The following is a 21,106-nucleotide window of genomic DNA, read 5'->3' as shown; positions in this document are numbered from 1 at the left end:
GGCTTAGTGAATACAACACTCGCCTAGCATACATGAGGTCCTGGGTTTGATCCCACCATCATAGAAAAAATTTTAAAATTATAATTCTAATGTCGAGCTAGTGTTGAGAACCACTGGGTTAGGGAGGCATTTGAAAATAATCTGGGGCGGTGGTGGCACACGCCTTTGATCCCAGCACTCAGGAGGCAGAGCCAGGCGAATCTCAGTGAGTTCGAGGCCAACCTGGTCTACAGAGCAAGATCTAGGACGGGCACCAAAACTACACAGAGAAAGCCTGTCTCGAAAAAAAAAGAAAAGAAAATAATCTGAACTGGATATGGTGGCATGTGCTATATAGTTTTATGTCAACTTGACACTGGCTGGGGTCATCTGAGAGGTGGGAATCTCATTTGAGAAAATGCCTCCATAAGGTCAGGCTGTAGGCAGGCCTGTAAGGCATTTTCTTAATTAGTGATTGATGGAGAGGGGTTAGCCCATTGTGGGTAGTGCTATCCCTGGGCTGGTGGTCCTGGGCTCTATAAGAAAGCAGGCTGAGCAAGCCATGATGAGCAAGCCTCTCCATGGCCTCTGCATCAGCTCCTGCCTCCAGGTTCCTGCCGTGCGTGAGTTCCCATCCTCACTGCTTTTGACGATCACCTGTCATGTGGAACTGTGAGTGAACTAAACCCATTCCTCCTCACATTGCTCTTGATCATGGTGTTTCATCACAGCAATAGAAACCCTAAGACATGGCACGTGCCTGTAACTCCAGCACTCAGGAGGCTGAGACAGGAGGATCGTCACAAATTTGAGGCCAGTCTGGGCTGTACAGTGATCTCTAGACTAGCCTGGGCTACAGGTGAGACTGTCTTAAAATAACAACAAAAGAACCCGGTGGTGTCAGGTAGCTGGTGAGTGACAGTGGTTAGGTAGGATTTAGAGGGAAAACTCTGAAGTTTTTCTTCTAGTTTCAAAGATTAATCAACTGGTAATAGAAACAGAGGAGATAAAAGAAAAAAAATCTGATTTGGGAGGACAGCTCCTGTGTTTGACATGCTGAATGAGCTCACGGCACTCCATTCAGGTCGGAGCATCCAGCTGATGACTGAAGGAAACCAGTTCTGAATGCAGCTGCATATTTAGACAGTGTCACACAGCATAAAGACAATGAAAACAGATCCATTCGCAAAGTACGTTACCCAGTGCTTTTTCTCAGGCTGGACACTGCATATAAACACCAACAGCAGTAGCCACGGGCCAGATGGAGACAGTCGCCCATAAGGAGTTAGCCACCCTCCTAAACACCTGCATTTAGCCAGGAGCCTGGGCTGGTCTGATGAAGGCAAAGACTAGAAAGTGAGGTAGAAATGGCATCACTGATGCGTCCCCAGCACAGAGTATAAGGACTGTCAGCCATGCTGATGAGTAGCTGGTGGCCCAGGAGGTGTTGCAGCCTGACCTCCAAGTCCCTAACCTGGATCTAGAAATAGGCTTGTCCCGATATTATAAAGTGGATGATAAAAATGTCAATGCTTAACAAGTGCATGCCAGTTACCATGGGTCTTCTCTGAGACAAACCTGTCCAGTCTCTCTTTCCCTTAGGACAGGATATGTAGACAGATTTTTCATTGGACCACCAGCCCCCAAATCATGACATGGGGAGTTATTATTCATTATAAAAGCTTGGCCTTAGCTTAGGCTTGCTCCTAACTAGTTCTTATAATTTAAATTAACCCATGTTTTTTTAAAAAAGATTTATTTATTATGTATATGGAAGAGGGTGCCAGATCTCATTACAGATGGTTGTGAGTCACCATGTGGGTGCTGGGAATTGAACTCAGGACCTCTGGAAGAGCAGTCGGTGCTCTTAACCTCTGAGCCATCTCCCCAACCCTAACCCATGTTTTTAAATCCACGTCCTTTTGTATGGCTCGCTTACCTTTACCCTGTACTGCCCATCCTGTTTCCTCTCCATCTGGTGGGAGACTCTGCCTTTCTTCCTCCCACTGCTCTCTCTGTCCAGAAGTCCCTGCTATACCTCCTGCCCAGCTACTGGCCATCCGGCTCTTCATTAAACCAATCACAGTGACTCATCTTCACACAGTGAAAAGGAATATTCCACAACAAGTATATAAAGTCTGGCTGTGTTGGTATGGGGGCTGACTGGACCGGTTTTGATGTGGTTGGTGTGGCCTAATATCCTAGCTTTTGTGCCTTTGTTCTTAAATTCATATAGCAAAATTGGTCAAGCAGGAAGAAAAAAAGGGAGGGTCTAATAGGTTATTTGGGCATGCATCAAGCCCCACTCCATGATACATATGACACTCACCTCCCTGATTACACAGTTACTAGCATCCCTGGAAGCCTCTGTCTGGAAACAAACCCTAGTTTGGACAACAAACAAGTCTTGGACAGACTTGGAAGCAAGGATAAGCAGGTAGCCATCCTACCTGTTGGGCACACCCATAGGGCTGTTACTTGCCTGGAGCCACCTCTCCTGACAGCTACGTCTGCTATGAAATCAGCAAGCTTTCCTTTCTGGGAAATCTGCACACAGGTCAACTTTGGATCCAGATAGTGTAGCTCCATGGAAGAGAGGCTCACTCTTGCCTTCCTGGGTTAAAGAGGCGGATGCTTCCCAGGGTCCTTTTTTATACGTCCCCACAGCCCCATCCAGCAGAGTGGTTCTTTCTGGCTACATGCGGAGCACAAGCCATTTCAGAGTTTCTGTGTGGGGCAGGAAAACAAAAATTGTTCTATGATTTTTCCTTGTCCCCAAAGTAAGGCACTTAGAGGGCCAAAAATTTGTGCATTGATTGCAAATATGAAATTGAGGGGACTTTGGTGGCAGTGCTGGGCCAAGGGTGGGGGTGGGGTGGGGTACTATGAACTTGGCTGCACTGGGGGAGGGCCTGGCCGGCTGTTCTCACTGGTGTTCACCTCTAGAAAGAGAGACTTTTTTTTCCAACGCTGAGTTAGCCAAGCGGAGCGAATGCAGAGAGCCTGTGAAAGCTTCTCCTGATTGGGAACTTCTGAGTTAGTTACTGAGTAACTGGAGGACCCAGCTGATGTGCCTCGAAGGGCTTCATGGGACCAGCAGTTTGAAAGTTGTAGCCAGACTGTGAGTCCAAGGTCAAAAGTTAGGAGAAACTGGATCGCAGACTAAAATATGCAGCTGCAGGGCAGAGAGAAACCATTCCAAGGGATGTAGTGGAGGAGTGAATGAATGAGAAAAAAAGGGGGCATGTTTGGTACAAGCTTTCGACCTGCCTCCCATTGACGCAGTGAAATGGGACTGGGCTGCTGGTGACCCAGCTGGGCAGGATACAAACAACTTTGTCCCTGTCCAGTGTCTTTCAGCACAGGCTTTATTTTATTTTATTTTTTTATTTTTATTTTTTGAGACAAGGTGTTCTGGAACTCACATGTAGACCAGGCTGCACAGAGATCTGCCTGCCTCTGCTTTCCAGTGCTGGGATTAAAAACGTGCACTACTATGCCAAGCTACAAGCACAAACTCTTCAACACAGATTATAGCAATATAAGAAATAGGGACTATAATCTTCTAGTTCCTCTTACTCTCTACTTCAAACATATCCAGAGATGAGCTACTAATTATGTCTCCCTTGAAAACACTCACCCCGACCTCCCCTCCTCTCCTGATCTGTGAGCAGTCTGTGGTCTGTGCTTGGCACTGAAACACCTCTCTTTTGCACTCACTCCCTTTCCATGAGATAGCATCATTTCTTATTATGCTTTATGTGCATTAAATGTGATTGGCTCGATATTGGGTGCACAGGAATTAGTCAGAAATAGTCAGAAAATGAGGGACCTAATCAAGACCAGCACGGTCCTCTTCTCTTTTTACCCTTTGCTCCAGCTACTTGTTCCTACTTCAAGTCCCCAGCCAGGGACTCAGCCTCTGTGTTCACATCTTCGTGTCTTCTCTTCTGCTGTCCTTTTCTCTGGAACTCTTCTCCTCCTCTTTGATTTCAGACATGCAACTTCACTCTGGGCTCTCCATCAGCTGGGCTAGAAACTCCTGAAAGACAGGACTAAAGGCATTTTCTTTTTCCCCTCCTAGCCTGATGCCATACATTGTACCCAGTAGAGGTTCAATCAGGATTTTCTCAGGTAATGAATGAGTTACCAAGGTTTTGGCCAAAGTGGCCTTCTGGTCTCATCACACAGCATCTCAAAGTGTCCTGATCAGCTGTCATTTGTTTAGGGGGATTTTCTCAGAGACTTGAAATAGATATTGGTGGGTATTTATTGCTGTGATAAAACACCATGACCTAAAGCAACTGGGAGCAGAAAGACAGCTCAGTGGTTAAGAGCAGCTGCCCTGCTGATCTTCCAGAGGGCCTGAGTTTAATTCCCAGCACCCACTTCCGGTGGCTCACAACTACCTGTAATTCCAGTTGGGGTAGACGAATCCCACTTCTTCTGACCTCTATCATCACCCCCTCCTCACATGGCACACACTCATGGGACACATACACACATATACACATAAATTATATTAATATATAATAATATGTCCTATATAATAGTCACATACAAGAAATGCACAAAGTACATATATTCAAAAGCAGCTTTGCGAGGAAAAGGTTTATTTGAATTACATATCCCAGGTCATAGTCCATTGAGGAGACTCAAGGCAGGAATTGAAGCAAAGGTCATGGAGGGGTGCTGCTCACTGGCTTGCTCCCCATGGCTTGCTCCCCATGGCTTGCTCCCCATGGCTTGCTCCCCATGGCTTGCTCCCCATGGCTTGCCCAATTTGCCTTCTTGATGGCCCAAAACCACCTCCCCAGGGGTGGCAATGCCTGGTGGGCCCTCTCCCATCAACCATTAATCAGGAAAAATGACACACCCCCTCCACATTTCCCTATAGGCGAATCTTATAGATGCATTTTCTCAATTAAGATTTCCTCTTCTCGGATATATCTAGGTTTGTGTCAAGTTGGCAAAACCAATTGGCACAGCAGGTAGAATTGGGAAATTGTTGGACTAATCTGCTGGGCATGGTGGTGCAGGCTTTTAACTTCAGCACTCAGGAGACAGAGATAGGTGGATCTCTGTGAGTTTGAGGCCAGCCTGGTCTACGTGGAGAGTTCTAGGCTAGCTATAGTGAGACTGTGTCAGAGAGAGAGAGAGGAAGGGAATAAAAAAGAAAGAAGGAAGAAGGAAGGAAGGAAGAGAGAAAGAAAGAAAGGAAGGAAGGAAGGAAGGAAGAAAGGAAGGAAGGAAAGGAAGAAAGGAAGGAAGGAAGGAAGGAAGAAAGAAAGAAAGAAAAGAAGGGAGGGGAGAGGGAAGAAGGAAGGAAGGAAAGAAAGAAGGAAGGAAAGAAGGAAGGAAGGGAAGTTAGTTAGTTTTTGGCTTAACTGAGAGTGGCCATGGGCTGTGGAGACAGCTCATGGGTAGAGTATGTAGTAGGCAAGCATGAAGACTAGAATTCAGATTCCTAGGACCCACACTAAACCTGGACAGGTGTGGCTGCCTCCTGTGATCCTGGCTCTCTAGGTGAGATGATGTGAGATCTCCAGAGTGAGAGATGGGGATCTCCAGAATGAGAGACAGGGATCTCCGGAGTGAGAGACGAGGATCTCCGGAGCACCAAAACCAGGGAGCCCCACGTTAGGAAGGGGCCTTGCCTCAGAAAATTAAGTGGAGAGCAATTGGTGACGTTGTCAGCTTTGTTCCTCTAAGTGCACACACATGAGCACATGCACCTGCACACACATGTATGCCTACACATGTGTGAATACACATGCACACATACACATGCACACACACAAAAGGAATGCCCAGTGACTTCTGTCTCACTGCGGTTATTTACTTAATAGTATGAAGTGAAGCTACTGTGGAGGAGACTGTAGGCTCCCCTTATTCCACGAAAGTCAAGTGGTGTGTGTGTGTGTGTGTGTGTGTGTGTGTGTGTGTGTGTGTGTGTGTGTGTGTGTGTTGGGAACTGATGGTATAGGCCTGCAATCCTGGCCACTTTGAAGGCGGATTAAAAGTCTAAGGCCAGGGCTGGAGAGTGGCTCAGAGGTTGAGAGCACTGACTGCTCTTCCAGAGGTCCTGAGTTCAATTCCCAGCACCCACATGGTGGCTCATGACCATCTATAGTGAGATCTGGTGCCCTCTTCTGGCCTGCAGTCATACATGCAGACAGAATACTGTATACATAATAAATAAATAAATCTTAAAATATATATATATAAAAAAAACCCAAGTCTAAGGCCAGCTTGGGCTACGAAGTCCACTGACAGCCTGAGCAATTATTGAGAGCCTATCTCAAAATGAAAAGTAAAACCTAGGCTGGGAATGCAGCTCAGGTAAAGGGTTTGTCTAGCAGGGGCCATAGGCTCCGGCTCTAGTACAGAGGTGGGGGGGGGGATCATGGGGAGACATTTCTACTCTCGTGTCTCACCTCTGGCCCCACCTGGGGTCAATGTCAAATGTCAAGTCTGTACAAATCACCAAGTGGCTAAGGGTTGGCTTGTTCTGACCTCCTTCCTCCTTCTGTCTGCGTCTGTGCCCCAGTTTACGGACCAAACGTTTCTGCTCTGCTCTACATTTCCAGGATGGAACCTGATCAATCAGTAACCAGGATGGAAAAGCCAAATGCTTGCAGAAGCCAAAGGAAACAATCGGAGTTGCCTGGGTAGGAACACAGTGACCAGACCCCGATTACAGGGGCAGCTTCCTCCTTGCTACAGCAGGCAGCTGTTTGCAGGGACTGTGGCCCAGGGTCACTTGAGTCTTATGTTTTCCTAACCAGCCTTCTTCTTTTAATTTGTAAATTACATGTGTGTGTGTGTGTGTGTGTGTGTGAGAGAGAGAGAGAGAGAGAGAGAGAGAGAGAGAGAGAGAGAGAGAGAGAGTGTATGTGTGTGTGTGTGTGTGTGTGTGAGAGAGAGAGAGAGAGAGAGAGAGAGAGAGAGAGAGAGAGAGTGTGTGTGTGTGTGTGTGTGTTCGGGTGCCTGTGGAAGCTGGGTGCTGGGAACTGAGTTTGGTTTTCAGCACCCATATCAAGAGGCTAGCAACAACCTGTAATCCCAGTTCCAGTGATCTGACACCTGCTGGACCCCTCTGGCATCTTCACAAATGATGTCTATAAATTCGTACAGGCACATACACATAAATAATTAAATGTTTGTGTATTTGTGTGTGTGTGTGTGTGTGTGTGTGTGTGTGTGTGTGTGTGTGTGAGAGAGAGAGAGAGAGAGAGAGAGAGAGAGAGAGAGAGAGAGAGAGAGAGAGAGAGAGAGAGATTTCCAATGAGGAATACATCTTTGTAAATTAAAGTCTCATTTGAATTGGCTGTAACAATATATTTCGTTTCCTTTATCTGTTGATGAATTAAATGATTTATGCTAAGCTTATATTTGTGTAAATTCCATACTGCTGATTTTTTTTTTTTTTGAGAAGGCTTTACTGTGTAGCCCTAGCTGTCCTGGAACTCACTCTGTAGACCAGGCTGCCTGGAACTCACAGGATCCACCTGCCTCTGCCTCCCCAGTGCTGGGATTAAAGGCGTGCGCCACCAATTCCCAGCAATATTGTTGATTTTTAAAAACTAAATTTGGCAATGATGTGTTTATAATCTGTTCCTTGCACCTTTTTTTGTTTGGTTTTATTTTTGTTTTTGAGACAGGGTTTCTCTGTGTAGTTTTGGTGCCTGTCCTGGATCTCACTCTGTAGACCAGACTGGCCTTGAAATCACAGAGATCCACTGGCTCTGCCTCCTGAGTGCTGGGATTAAAGGCGTGCGCCACCACTGCCCAGCTTCCTTCCACCTTTTAACGTCAGCTCTAGTAACTATTTTTTTTATTATTATTTTCCGTACAGGAGACTGAAACCCAGGGCCTTGCATGTACTAGGCAAGCTCTCTACCACTAAGCTGCATCCCGACCTGTGGTCATAATTTTAAACTCACTTTGCTCTTACTCACTAACTTGATTTCTGTTTTCTAAGCACAAGTTGCAGAATAGCACGTGCTATTCAGATCCACCCTTGGGGTCCAGTGAGAAGCTGCTTATCCGCTAAGATCTTGGTCGTGGGGCAACTGCACCGGGACTTGTACAGCATCAGATCGTGTGCTGTGTTTTCAATAGCTAAGGCCTTATGGACTAATTTTCTTTCTAGTGCTGGGAACCGAACCCATGGCTTTATGGATGGCCAGTAAGTGCTCTACCACTCAGTTACTTCCCCAGACCTTCACGGAGTAGGTTTTTGCTGAGGCAATAGATAAGCATTTGTCATTTCTTTTCTGATAATCCACACTAAGTCCTCCACGCTGTCTCCCACTGAGCGTATTTCCCAGCAGGGGATGGAAGCTCAGAAGAGCTCTGTGTAAGAGTAAGGAACTGATTGTGTCTGCAAATCAGTGCCAACACAGGGCAGGGCAGGACGGCACACCCCTTGAGAGCTGCGTGATGGAGTGTGAAGGATGAAGGCTGTGCCCGAAGCTCGCCACAGGTTCGGTGAGACAGCAACTGCGGCTGTCACTACTCAGTGTAGAGCTGTTCTCATAGCTTTGGACGCTGGCGCTCAAGCACGTTCAGCATCTTGCTTAGGGTCTCACAGAAAGTGGAACGTAGGGAACAAACCAGAAGTTTTCCTAGTCCAAAGCCCTGGGTTTGAGCTTAATTCTCTAGTTCTTGTTTTTATTTTTGGACTATTTCGTGCATGCGTATAATGTGTTTTGATCACACTCATCCCCGTCCTAACTCGGTCATCTCCTTTGAATGTCCCGTTTTAACCAGAGACCTTACTCTACAGTGTTCTTAGGAGGAGGACTGCTCTCCAGTGAGTGCTGAGTTTGTCTTAATGACTGGGAGACACTGCTGCCACTGAGGGACTTACAATGACTGTGACAATCCTGCAGGATGAACAGTTGTCCTTCATCCTATCTAGCTTTGGAATGTGTCCTCAGAAATCCACACCACGGAAATGGAATTGTTCATAAACCTAAAATTGAGCACCTTTGTGTATAAGCAGAGGAATTTTTCACATCATTTAACAACATAGTTCATTTTGCTGGAATCCAACCGTCATACAGGTGAAAGCATGTCTGTAGTTTGTTTTGTTCAAAATTTTACCTAGAGTCTGGGTGTGGTGGCAAATGCCTGTAATCCCAACATTCAGGAGACTGAGGTTGGAGACTTTTGAGTTCAAGGCTAGCTTGGGATACATAATGATATCTCATATCCCTCCTGGAAATTAACTACAGCTATTGCCAAACTGGAAAATGATGTCGGAGACAGTAACTTTTCACATTAGAGAGCTGTTAGTACATCTGTGGCTGTTTGACTTTGGAATCAGTCCGCTTTTAGGAGTTTCTATTATTTTATTCCATGTTCTAATATAATTGTGCCCAGGATTCATTACTTTGTTACAATTATGCTGTTAATTCCTTTATTTGTGTCAACTAAAGTTTTCATAAAAAGTCACACCTATATTAAAGCTTGAACAAGGGCTCTTTTGCAGCCCTTGCTGGACTGACAGCTGCCAGAATGCTGTTCAATCCCTCTGTAACTTCTGATTGAAGCAAAAAAACAAAAGGATTTAAAGGCACCTTGTCACAGTGGTTCTCAACCTTCCTAGTGCTGCGACCTTTTAATACAGTTCCTCATGTTGCTGTGACCCCCATAAAAATGATTTTTGGGGCTGGAGAGATGGCTCAGTGGTTAAGAGCACTGACTTCTCTTCCAGAGGACCCAGGTTCAATTCCCAACACCCACATGGCAGCTCATAACTGTCTGTGACTCTAGTTCCAGAGGATCTGACACCCTCACACAGATATGCATGCAGGCAAAGCACCAATGCACACAAAATAGAAATAAATAAAATTTTAAAAAATGATTTTCATTGCTGTTTCATAACTGTAATGTTGCTACTGTTATGCATTGTAATGTAAATATTTTTAGAGATGCAGGTTTGCCAAAGGGGTTGTGGCCCACAGGTTGAGAACCACCTCCCTAGGCGGAAGCGCGTGTCTTCTGCTCTTTCCACAGAGCTGAGAAAGGAGTATAATGTTCCATCTAGACCCATCTGAAAGGACAGTGAAGTCCTTTCAGGGACAGGGACACTACAGAGGCCAGCAGATTGGTCCAGGTTTTCAGGGAGAAGTATGTCACCTACACCCAGGCAGTGGGAAGAGGCCAATGGCACAGCTGTCGTGTGGCACTTACCCCAGCAAAGTGGCCATCACCAGGCTGACACAGGACAAAGACTGCAAAACGGTCCTGGGGCGGACAGCCATCCCTCCCCGAGTAGGAAAGGGAAAGCCTAGACGGAACAAACGGCCGAGGAGATGTGGGAACGGGCACTCTTACATCTTACCCTCCTCGACACCGGCTAGAGGAGGGAAGGGCAAAGACTGCGGGCTGCCCCGCTGCCCTGACCAGATGTGTGGAGATTTGGAACGGCGAGGGTCCGGAGCAAATTATCCTGGGCTGTCTTTAGTCCCCCTAGCATCCATTCATTGCCCACCTCTGTGGCTGGCCTAAGATTGGGATGAGCAGGTGAGCTCTTTTGGAGTCCCTGCGTTTAGCGACTACCAGCCTCCACCAAACCCCCAACTGAGACTAACAGCAGAGACGGTCCCTCAAGGCTGCAATCATCTACCTAATATTTCCACCAATGTATTTGAAAAATGACGTATGACTTTCTTTTGTTTTGTAAGTATAAAAACATCATGAGGGGCTGGAGAGACGGCTCAGAGGTTAAGAGCACCGGCTGTTCTTCCAGAGGTCCTGAGTCCAATTCCCAACAACCATACTGTGGCTCACAGCCATCTGTAATGACATCTGGCTCCCTCTTCTGGCCTGAAGGGATATATGCAGGCAGAATACTGTATACATAATAAATAAATAAATTTAAAAAAAATCATGAATCTGTTTTCACGTTGGAACATGATTTTGGGGGTAACCTGAGATCGTGTTCACTCATAGTTGGATCAAGAATGAACTGGCTCTTTCTTCAAGGTAAAAGTTGTGTTTTGTATTGAGAGTTGTAATCACAATCATTAATTATAGATTGTTATTTAAACTTGTTTTTTTACCTTTTCTTTTTATTTTATGTAACTGGGTCTTTTGCCAGGATATATGTGTGTGTACTGTGTGCATGCCTGGTGCCCACAGAGACCAGAAGAGGGAATTGGATTTCTAGGATCTGGAGTTACACAGATGGTTGTGAGCCACTCTATGGGTGCTGGGAATCAAACCTGGGTCCTCTGGAATAACAGCAAGCGCTCTATCTCCACTGAGCTATCTCTCCAGCCCCAATTATGAACTATTATCCAGCTACTTCTCATTATAACACAGAAACAATGCATTGGCTACCTTTGGAAATTATCAATTATTTTATAAATGGGAGGGGTGTGACAGCAAGCTTTTTACGAAATCTGAGGGTGCTAAATGCAGTTGAGAAGTGTGGTGGTGGAGTGAGTGCTCAGGCAGAAGCTGCCAAAGCTCAGTTGAGAACTGTGGCTGTGTTCCTTATGTTGAGCACACCAAAAGCCTCCTCCGGGCTAGGGGGCGTGGCTCAGTAGTAAAGCACTTGCCTTACAGACATAGGTCCTGGGTTCTAACCTCATCAAAACAACCGTCTCTCCAAGATCACTTCCTCTGTAAGAGACGCAAAGTCTCCACCCTCAGCTTCTCAGATTACGTACTGTGTTACCAACAGGAGATCCCAGAAGCCCTACAAGTTAAGGACTGTCTCTTAATGTAACCTTGCTTATTTGTGATTAAACTTAGCAATACTCTTGGCATTCTCTCTGGGTAAACTTGGGCTTTGAGAAGCTTGCCTTGAACAAGCACTCGACGAGAGTAGATATTCAAGCCAGATGGCTGATAAACTCAGGAAAGGGTAACTTACTCATCAGGGGAACACCTCAGCCCGCCTACCAGGATGGCTAAAATAAAACTAACACTGCTTTGTTGTCAAGACTAGGAAACAATGGGAGCTTTCATACATGGCTGTTGGGAACGCAAAGCAGTATAAAGCAGTTCCCACCTTGGAATGCTGGCATTTCAGTTCCATTCTTTACTTATAAAGCCAATAAAATGTGCACATGGGTGCTGTACTCAGTGGTAGAGTACTTTCCTAGCATTTGTGAGGCCCTGGGTTTAGGGTTCAGAACAATCATCAATCAATCAAATATGTACCGATATTTTTCAAATGCATTAAAAGAAGTCCCCTATGATAGTCCCGAGTTTTAAATATCCCAAGTGTCTACAAACAATAAACAAGTAAGTCGTGGTACATTTCTGCAGTGACATAATAACATAATGACCAAGAACGCCATAAGGAACACAGATGTAAGCAGGGCGTGGTGGTGCACACCTTTGACCCCAGCACTCAGGAAGCAGAAACAGGTGGAGGTGGATCTCTGTGAGTTCAAGGCTAGGTTGGCTACATAGAGAATTCTGGGCTAGCCAGGGAGGACTACACAGAGAAATCCTGTCTGAAAGAAAAGAAAGAAAGAAAGACTAAAAAGAAAACAAACACAAAAGAACACAGATGAATTTTACAGCATTCAGCAACAGCCACACACATATGTATACATCGTTGATTCCTTCTACATGAAATTTGAAAGCAGGTAAAGTTAATGGATGGCATCGTCGTAGTTTAGACTCTGCGAGTATGACAAAATACTTGAAACTGAGCTATTCTCAAAAACATAAGTGTTAACATCTAGGGCAGTGGTTCTCAACCTGTGGCTAGAGACTGGAATGACTCTTTCACAGGGGTCACATATCAGATATCCTGCATATCAGATATTTACATTAGATTCATAACAGTAGCAAAATTACAGTTATCAAGTAGCAATGAAATAATTTTCTGGTTGGGGGTCAGCACGACACAAGGAACTGTGTTAAGAAGTCGCCTGGAACTCATACATAGTGAAAAGACAAAGAATAAGATTTTGCCGGAGGTGATGGCACATGCTTTTAATCCCAGCACTCTGGAGGCAGAGGCGGGAGGGTCTCTTGAGTTCGAGGCCAGCCTGGTCTACAGAGTGAGTTCCAGGACAGCCAGGTTTACACAGAGAAACACTGTCTTGAAACCCCCCTCAAAAATAATAATATAATTATAACTTAATTATAATCCCTAAGATTAAAATTTTGCTACACTTACATAGTTGAAGTTGACTGTTCACAGCAATAAGGGTTTAAAAAACATACAGTGAATTAAGAACATTACTCTTAGGGATGTTTATAAAAACAAGAATTTTGTTTTATCCTTTTACTAAGGATAAGTAATAAGACATTTAAGACCCAAGGTTATATTTCTCTAAAAGAGGTGTGGGGAATTCAGTGGAGGGGAGATGAGGGGAGCTGGAGGGGAAAAAAGAGTGGATGTGATCAGCATTGTACACATGTGCTCAATTCTCAGAGAATAAGTTAAAATGGATTCTTTTAACTGCTGGACTGGAGAGACAGCTCTCTGGGCTCCCAGAGCACCTGCATTTAAATGTGCACAGACACACTCTCCATCATACGTGTGCACACACACATGCACAGACACACACATTCACACACATACATTCACACACATACATGCACAGACATACATATTCATGCACATACAAACATGCACGCACACACACGTGCACACACACTCACACTAAAAAGTAAATTGAGAGGAAGTGGTAGGAGGACAATAGTGTATGTCCTGTCGTGACTTCAACTTCTCAAGAGAGACTTGTCCAGGTTTGACTTCTTCGTCTGGATGCTGCTGGTTCCACAGGGAAGCTCCCTTTGTGAAAAGTACGTGGAGTGAACAAGTGTCCAGTCCCATGGAGCTACTTTTCTCCAGTTGAGGTTCCCTCTTCTCAGGTGTGCCACGCTGACAAACGGAGCTAACTGTGACAGGCATGGTCAGCTATACGCTTGTGTAAAACGCTGGAAAGGCATTTATATAGGTTCTTTTTCAGCTCCTCTTGCCCTGGGAGAGGAAGAGAGGGAAAGCATAGGGGGGCAAGGCCAGAGTTCCATGAGATGGGCGTTGTGAGAACACTGTAAAATATTTTCACGTTGCAAAGCAGAGGTCGGAGATACACAAGAAGACAGGCCTTGGAGAGCTGAAAAGAATGGAAAACCAAATATAATGGCACATGCCTTTAATCCCAGCGCTTGACGGGTGGAGTCACGAGAATCGGTTCAAGGTCATCCTCGGCTACATACCTGAGTTTGAGGCCAGCCTGCGATACATGAGACCATGTATCCAAAAAAAAAAAGTGAAAGAAGAACGAGACGGTAAACCTCTCTGGTGAAATCTTTTCTCATCTACCTTGGATCCAGGAAGAGCTTCCAATGCATATATAAGAGCCAGTTTTCACCTAGCTGTTTGTACTTGACGTCAATTGTAGTACCTGTCTTAGTCGCAAGAGGGCGGTATGGCCCCACCGCACTGGATTGGCAACATGGGCGTTGGCTGGGATGGAAGTAACTGAGAAGCCTGGTCCTCTTGGCTTTGCAAGACCAGTCTTCTGACTACATGCTCCTTTGTCCCCTCCCACTACGAGCAGAGAGAGGGAGAAACCGTGGAGCAGGGAGGCAGGGAGGCCTTTTGTATCTATGATGCATTGAACTGAGCGGCACGGACTAGCAAGTTTAGGAGCCTCACAAATGTGTGTGTTGCCTGTGGAGGCTTTCAAAGTGGGGAATACTGGCTAATAGCGGTTTTTTTTTGTGGGTTGATTTGTTTGAGTAGGGAGGGTCAAGACATGGCCTTCAAGTAGCCTACCTAGTCTGGCCTTGAGGCTAAGGCAGGATAGTCTTGAACTTGCTCCTCTGCCTCCGGAGTACTGGGATTACAAGTGTGTACATCCATGCCCAGCCACACAGTAGACTTTTTTTTAAAGATTCTCCAGTGGTCATGGTGGCTTATACCTTTAATCTCAGCACTCGGGAGGCAGAGGCAGGTGGATCTCTGAGTTCGAGGTCAGCCTGGACTACAGAGTGCGTTCCAGGACTCTTAGTTATTTGGCAGTGCTCTTACCCTGTGAGGAAATGTCATGAAACACAACAGAATCCACTAACAAGAGTTTTATTAAGATAAGAGAGAGAAAGAGAGAGACGTGACAGGCTTGTGGAAAGACACCTGCATAAGGAGGGAAGCCGGGAATATGGCACCGGTTTATAAAGGCTGGGCTGCAGTTGTGTACATAAGCACATGTGGCTACTCCACGCATGTGCGTAGATCACATGGTTGTGCTGCGTGCTTTACGCAACCATGCAAAGCCACAGGGTCCTGGTCAGGCGAGACATTTTGACCCGGAAATGGCTAGACGGAAGTGTCTAGGTCCGCCGGGCATGCCCAACCATGGGGGCATGTTGTGAATCTATCAAGGACAGCCAGAGCTATGTAGTGAGACCCTCTTAAAAAAAAAAAAAAAGTGACTATCCATTGACATTGCCTCAGCCCCTGCCATGGTGGCTGATGCCTGTAATTAAATACTTAGGGAGCTAGAGCAGGAGGACAGAAAGTTCTAGGCCAGTCTGGCCTGGCCTACATAGCAAGAGCTCTTTTAAAACAAACAAAATAGTGGGCTGTGGTCGTAACTCCGTGGGCAGCATGCATGATCTTAGCACACTCAGAGCTCTGGGTTCAATGCCCAGCACCACACAAACCCACTGTGGTAGACACACGGTTACTCACAATCCAAACCATCGCTTATCTTACTGTTCAATGATTCTTTCTTTCCCCAAGCTTCCTGGAGTTCTCTTCACCAGCCGCATCCGAGTCACACGCCGCAGACAGACAGACAGACAGACAGACAGACATAAAAGGCCATTCACTCCCGTGTTTCTCCCATCATGTCCGAGCATTGCCAGGACCAGATTCAGCTGGGTGCTTGTGGACCGGCAGACCAGGTCCCTACCCCAGAACCCCTCTCAGAAACAGAGAGGAGCGTAGAGAACTGTACTGTTAAATAGGTGCCCCTCCTCCACGGTACCCTCACGAGCGTGACATTCTGAGAAGTTCTGTTTGGTTCAGCATCCTCAGATTGTACAGGAAGAAACAAAACTCAAAGGTCATGTGACTTGTTCAAGAGTCCCTCGCTAGCTGGCAGCAGCCCTGTGACATACATCATGACCCTGACCCCTGACCCCACATCATTTAGTTTTTGCTTACATTTCTTATAGCTAATCTAGACCAGAGTTTTAAACAGGTAGGTACTTCAGGAATTCTGCAAGAATTTGGTTAGGGGAGGATTTGTCCAAAAGAAAAAGAATTGTTAATATTTATAATTCTTATACATGAATCAGGACTGTCCTTTGCCAATTGTCATCTATCATCTCTAATATTCAGATCAGCATAGAAGTTCCACCATTAGGGGGCTGGAGGGATGGCTCTGTGATTAAGTACACTGTTTGCTCTTCCAAAGGACTCAGGTTCAATTTCCAGAACCCATGTGGCAGCTCACAACTGTGTGTAACTCCAGTTCCAAGGGGATCAGATGCCCTCTTCTGGCCTCTGTGGGCACTGCATGCGCGTGGTGGACAGACATTTATGATGGCAAAACACCCATACACACAAAGTAAAATAAAAATGAAGACGAAATAGAAACTTCCACACGCCTAATATTTTAAAAATCCTAAAGGTAATTAGAAAGGACATAGTTTTTTTATCAGATTTATTTTATTATTTTATCTGTATGGGTATTTGGACTGTGTGTGTGTATGTATATGTACCGTGGGTGTCTGGCACCCACAGCAGTCTGAAGAGGGTGTCAGATCACCTAGGACTGGCGTTATAGTTAGTTGTGAGCCACCATATGGGTGCTGGAAATTGAATCTGTGTCTTCTGTAAGAAGTAACAAGTCCTCTTAATCCCCAAGCCAAATTCTCCAGACCCAGACAAAGAGTTTTTAATGAATAATTTCAATTAATGAGTCTGTGACAATTAGCCATGTGGAGAAAGAAGTGAACTTTGACCCATGTTTCATATCATAATTAGAAATTAAGACAACATTAACCGCTGGGTAGTGATGGCACACGCCTTTAGTCCCAGCACTCGGGAGGCAGAAGAAGGCGGATCTCTGTGAGTTCGAGGCCAGCCTGGTCTCCAAAGCGAGTTCCAGGAAAGGCACAAAGCTACACAGAGAAACCCTGTCTCTAAAAACAAAACAAAACAAAAAAGACAACATTAACCATATACTTATATGTGAAATATAAAAGTATAAAACTTCTAGAAGAAAAAAATCTTGTGGTATTAAAAAAATTTCTTAGATATGATGTTAAAATATGATTGATAAATGTGATAAATTCAATAGGTTGGACTTTATCAAAGTTTCAACTTCTATCAAAAAGCAATTATAGCCATGCATGGTCAGATGTTGTAGAATATTATTTTAAGGTGTATTACTTTTGTTTATGTCGCATTTGTTTAATTCTGTGAAGCTGTGTTACTATGCCTGTCTAAAACACCTGATGGTCTAATAAAGAGCTGAACGGCCAATAGCAAGGCAAGAAAAAGGATAGGTGGGGCTGGCAGGCAGAGAGAATTAATAGAAGGAGAAATCTGGGAGGAAACAAGATCAAGGAATGAGAGAGGAAGGAGGAGGAGGACTCCAGGGGCCAGTCATCCAGCTACACAGCAAGCCACGGAGGAAGAGGAAGATTTACAGAAGTAAGAGGATGGGAAAAGCCCACAGGCAAAAGATAGATGGGCTAATTTAAAGTTAAGGAAAGCTGGCAAGAAACAAGCCAAGCTAAGGCTGAGCATTTATAATTAAGACTAAGCTCCATGTGTGATTTATTTGGGAGCTGGGTAGTGGGTCCCCCCAAAAAGACAAAGAGTAAGAAAATGACCAAAAACAGTCACACACATCTATAACCCCAGGACTCAGAAGGGAGAGGCAGGAGAATCAGGAGTTCAAGAGCCTCACATAAAAGAAAGACAAACAAATTTCAAATATTGGCGAGGATATGGGGAAAGAGGAACCCTTTATACGCTGTTAGTGGAAATGTATATTAGTATAACTGGTAAGGAAAACAATATGGAGGTGTTTAAAAAACTAAAAGCAGAGTTACCCCATGACCCAGTGCCACCACTTTTGGGGCATTTATGTGAAGAAAATGAAGCTGGCATACGAGAGATACCCACACACCCATGCTAATTGTGGCACTATTCACAATAGCCAGGATATGCTGTAAACCTTGGTCAACAGATGAATGAACAAAGAAAACATGGTGTACACATGCACAATGGAGTATTATTCAACCTTAAGGACAAACATGTGGCTGGATTTTTATTTATGTGTCTGTGTGTCCATGTGAGTGTTAGTGTTTCTTTATTGTTCCATTTTATTTACTGAGGCAGGATCTCTTTTTAAACATTTTATTTTTATTTTATGCATCCAGATGTTTGACTGAATGTATATATGTGCAACATATACATGCAGTGTCCAAGGAGGCCAGAAGAAATCCGAGTTATAGCTGGTTGTGAGCTGTCATGTGGATGCTGGAAGTTGAACCCAGGTCCTGTGCAAGAACAATCAGCACTCTTAATCACGAAGCCCTCTCTCCAGCCCTGAGGCAGAATCTCCTGATGAGCTGGGAGCTCACACAGTCAGCTGGCATGGCTAGTCAGAGCCCAGGGGCTCTGCTGTCTCAGCCTCTGGAGCGCTGGGGTTAGAGGCAGCAGTTAGACCCAGAAGGCTTTTATGTGAGTTCTGGGGATCAACCCAAACTCTCCTCACATTCACAAAGCCACACTTTATTCACTGAGCTGTCTTTCTGGCTTTAGTGTCTTAATTCAGGGCTTTTGTTTGTTTGTTTGGTTGGTTGGTTTTGGTTTTTTGTTTTGTTTTTTGAGACAAGGTTTCTCCCGATCTGTAGACCAGGCTGGCCTCAAACTCAGAGAGATCCAACTGCCTCTGCCTCCTGAGTGTTGGGATTAAAGGTGTGTGCCACTACTGCCCTTAATTCAGGTTTTAAAAGTTTTTTTTTTTTTTTTTTTTTGGTTTTTCGAGACAGGGTTTCTCTGTGTAGCTTTGCGCCTTTCCTGGAACTCACTTGGTAGTCCAGGCTGGCCTCGAACTCACAGAGATCCGCCTGGCTCTGCCTCCCGAGTGCTGGGATTAAAGGCGTGCGCCACCACCTCCCGGCTTAAAAGTTATTTTTAATTAAACAAATATGTGTATGTTGTAGAATATTATTTTAATTAGGCAAAGATATATTACTTTTGTTTATGCTGCATCTGTTTAATTATGTAAAGATGTGTTGCATTTGTTTTCATCTTGCCTGCCTGACGTACCTGATTGGTCTAATCAAGAGCTGAATGGCCAACAGCCAGGCAGAGGAGGGATAGGCGAGGCTGGTGGGCAGAGAGACTAAATAGGAGGAGCAATCCAGGCTCAGGAGGACTGAGAAGGAAGAAAGAGGAGGGGAGGAAAGAATGAAGTACCTGTCCTGGGGCAAGAAGTCAGGCAGCCGCCGCCAGCCAGCCAGACATAGAGAAGCAGTGAGAGTAAGATGTACAGAAGTAAGAAAGGTGATAAGCCCCAAGGCAAAAGGTAGATAAAGAGCAACAGGTTAAGTTAAAAGAGCTAGCCGGAAAAGAGCTAAGCTAAGGCTGAGCATTCAAAACTAATAAGATGTCTCTGTGTCATGATTTGGGAGCTGGTTGGTGTCATAAAAGAAAAAAAAGCCTGGTGTGTGTGTGTGTGTGTGTGTGTGTGTGTGTGTGTGTGTGTGCGTGTGTTCACCATGTGGCTTCTGGGGATCACATTCAGACCTGTCAAGTATAGCAAGGGTCTCTACCCACTGAAGTTTAGTTCAGTAGTTCAGTGGCAAGTGTGAAGTGGTTTTTTTTATGTTGTTGTTTTTTTTGTTTTTGTTTTTTTTTTTTTTTTTTTTTTTTTTTGGTTTTTCGAGACAGGGTTTCTCTGTGTAGCTTTGCGCCTTTCCTGGAACTCACTTGGTAGTCCAGGCTGGCCTCGAACTCACAGAGATCCGCCTGGCTCTGCCTCCCGAGTGCTGGGATTAAAGGCGTGCGCCACCACCGCCCGGCTTTGTTTTGTTTTTGAGACAGGGTTTCTCTATTTAGTCCTGGCTGTCCTGGAACTTGTTCTGTAGACCAGGCTGGCCTAGAACTCACAGAGATTCGCCTGCCTCTGCCTCTGACTGCTGAGATTAAAGGTGTGCACCACCACCCACTGGCAAGTGTGTTTTTAACATGGACTGGCTTTGAGGTTAAGTTTCACCTTCAAACTTGAACTAGACTGCTCAGATCCCAGCACTAAGTTTTCAGCTGTTCATTAACTTTGTCTTGCCTTGATTTCCTAATCTATAAAATGGGCATTATAGTAATGCTTACCTCCTAGGGTTGGTGTGGTAACTAGGTGAGGTAAAAACAGCTGAGGGTATAGCTCAGTGATATGGTGCTAGCTCTGAATATGTGAGATGCTGAGTCCAGCCAGTTGTTAAAATTCCCTCCCAGGAGGATGTAAGCAGCATCTACCCTGTCTCTTCAAGTCCCAGTGACAAATTGAGGCATGATTCCACCAAAATTCATTCTGGGGAATCAATGAGTTTATTGGGAATCCTTACAGAGCATAGGTGAGGTGTTACCTACAGGGGTGTGGGTGATTCCCCCCCCACACACACACAACATGCCATACCCGGGAAGCCTTTACGCAGCAGAGACGAGGGCTTCCCTATAGCCACATAGATTGAGGCCCCTCCCCCAGTCTTCCTGACCTATATAGAGCAGCCACTCCCAGAGGCCATGTACAATTAAGGCAGGGTTTCATACACGTGGTAGTGAGTGGCTGGAGGCTCAGGGGATGTAAACAGTCAACACGCGAAGCTCACATAATCCTTTTGCAAGGGGCACAAATGAACTCCTCAAGATGGTGGTTGCTGAGCCAGGAGGACAGTCACTAACAATACCAACACACACATACACCAGAGAGTGGGGGGGAGGATCAAATGAATTAGCTCCTTTTGTAAGCACAGTTATGTGCTGTTATTTATTTTTGGAGCAAGAATGAGGATTTGCAAAAAATCAGACAAGTGGCGTGTGTGCGTGTGCGTGTGCGTGTGCGTGTGTGTGTGTGTGTGTGTGTGTGTGTGTGTGTGTGTGTGTGTATGAAAG

This window comes from Peromyscus californicus, unplaced genomic scaffold (genome assembly GCF_007827085.1).
Source record: "Peromyscus californicus insignis strain IS unplaced genomic scaffold, ASM782708v3 Scaffold_6__1_contigs__length_162567912, whole genome shotgun sequence".
In the NCBI taxonomy this organism is placed as follows: domain Eukaryota; kingdom Metazoa; phylum Chordata; class Mammalia; order Rodentia; family Cricetidae; genus Peromyscus; species Peromyscus californicus.
This window is presented reverse-complemented; position numbering follows the sequence as displayed.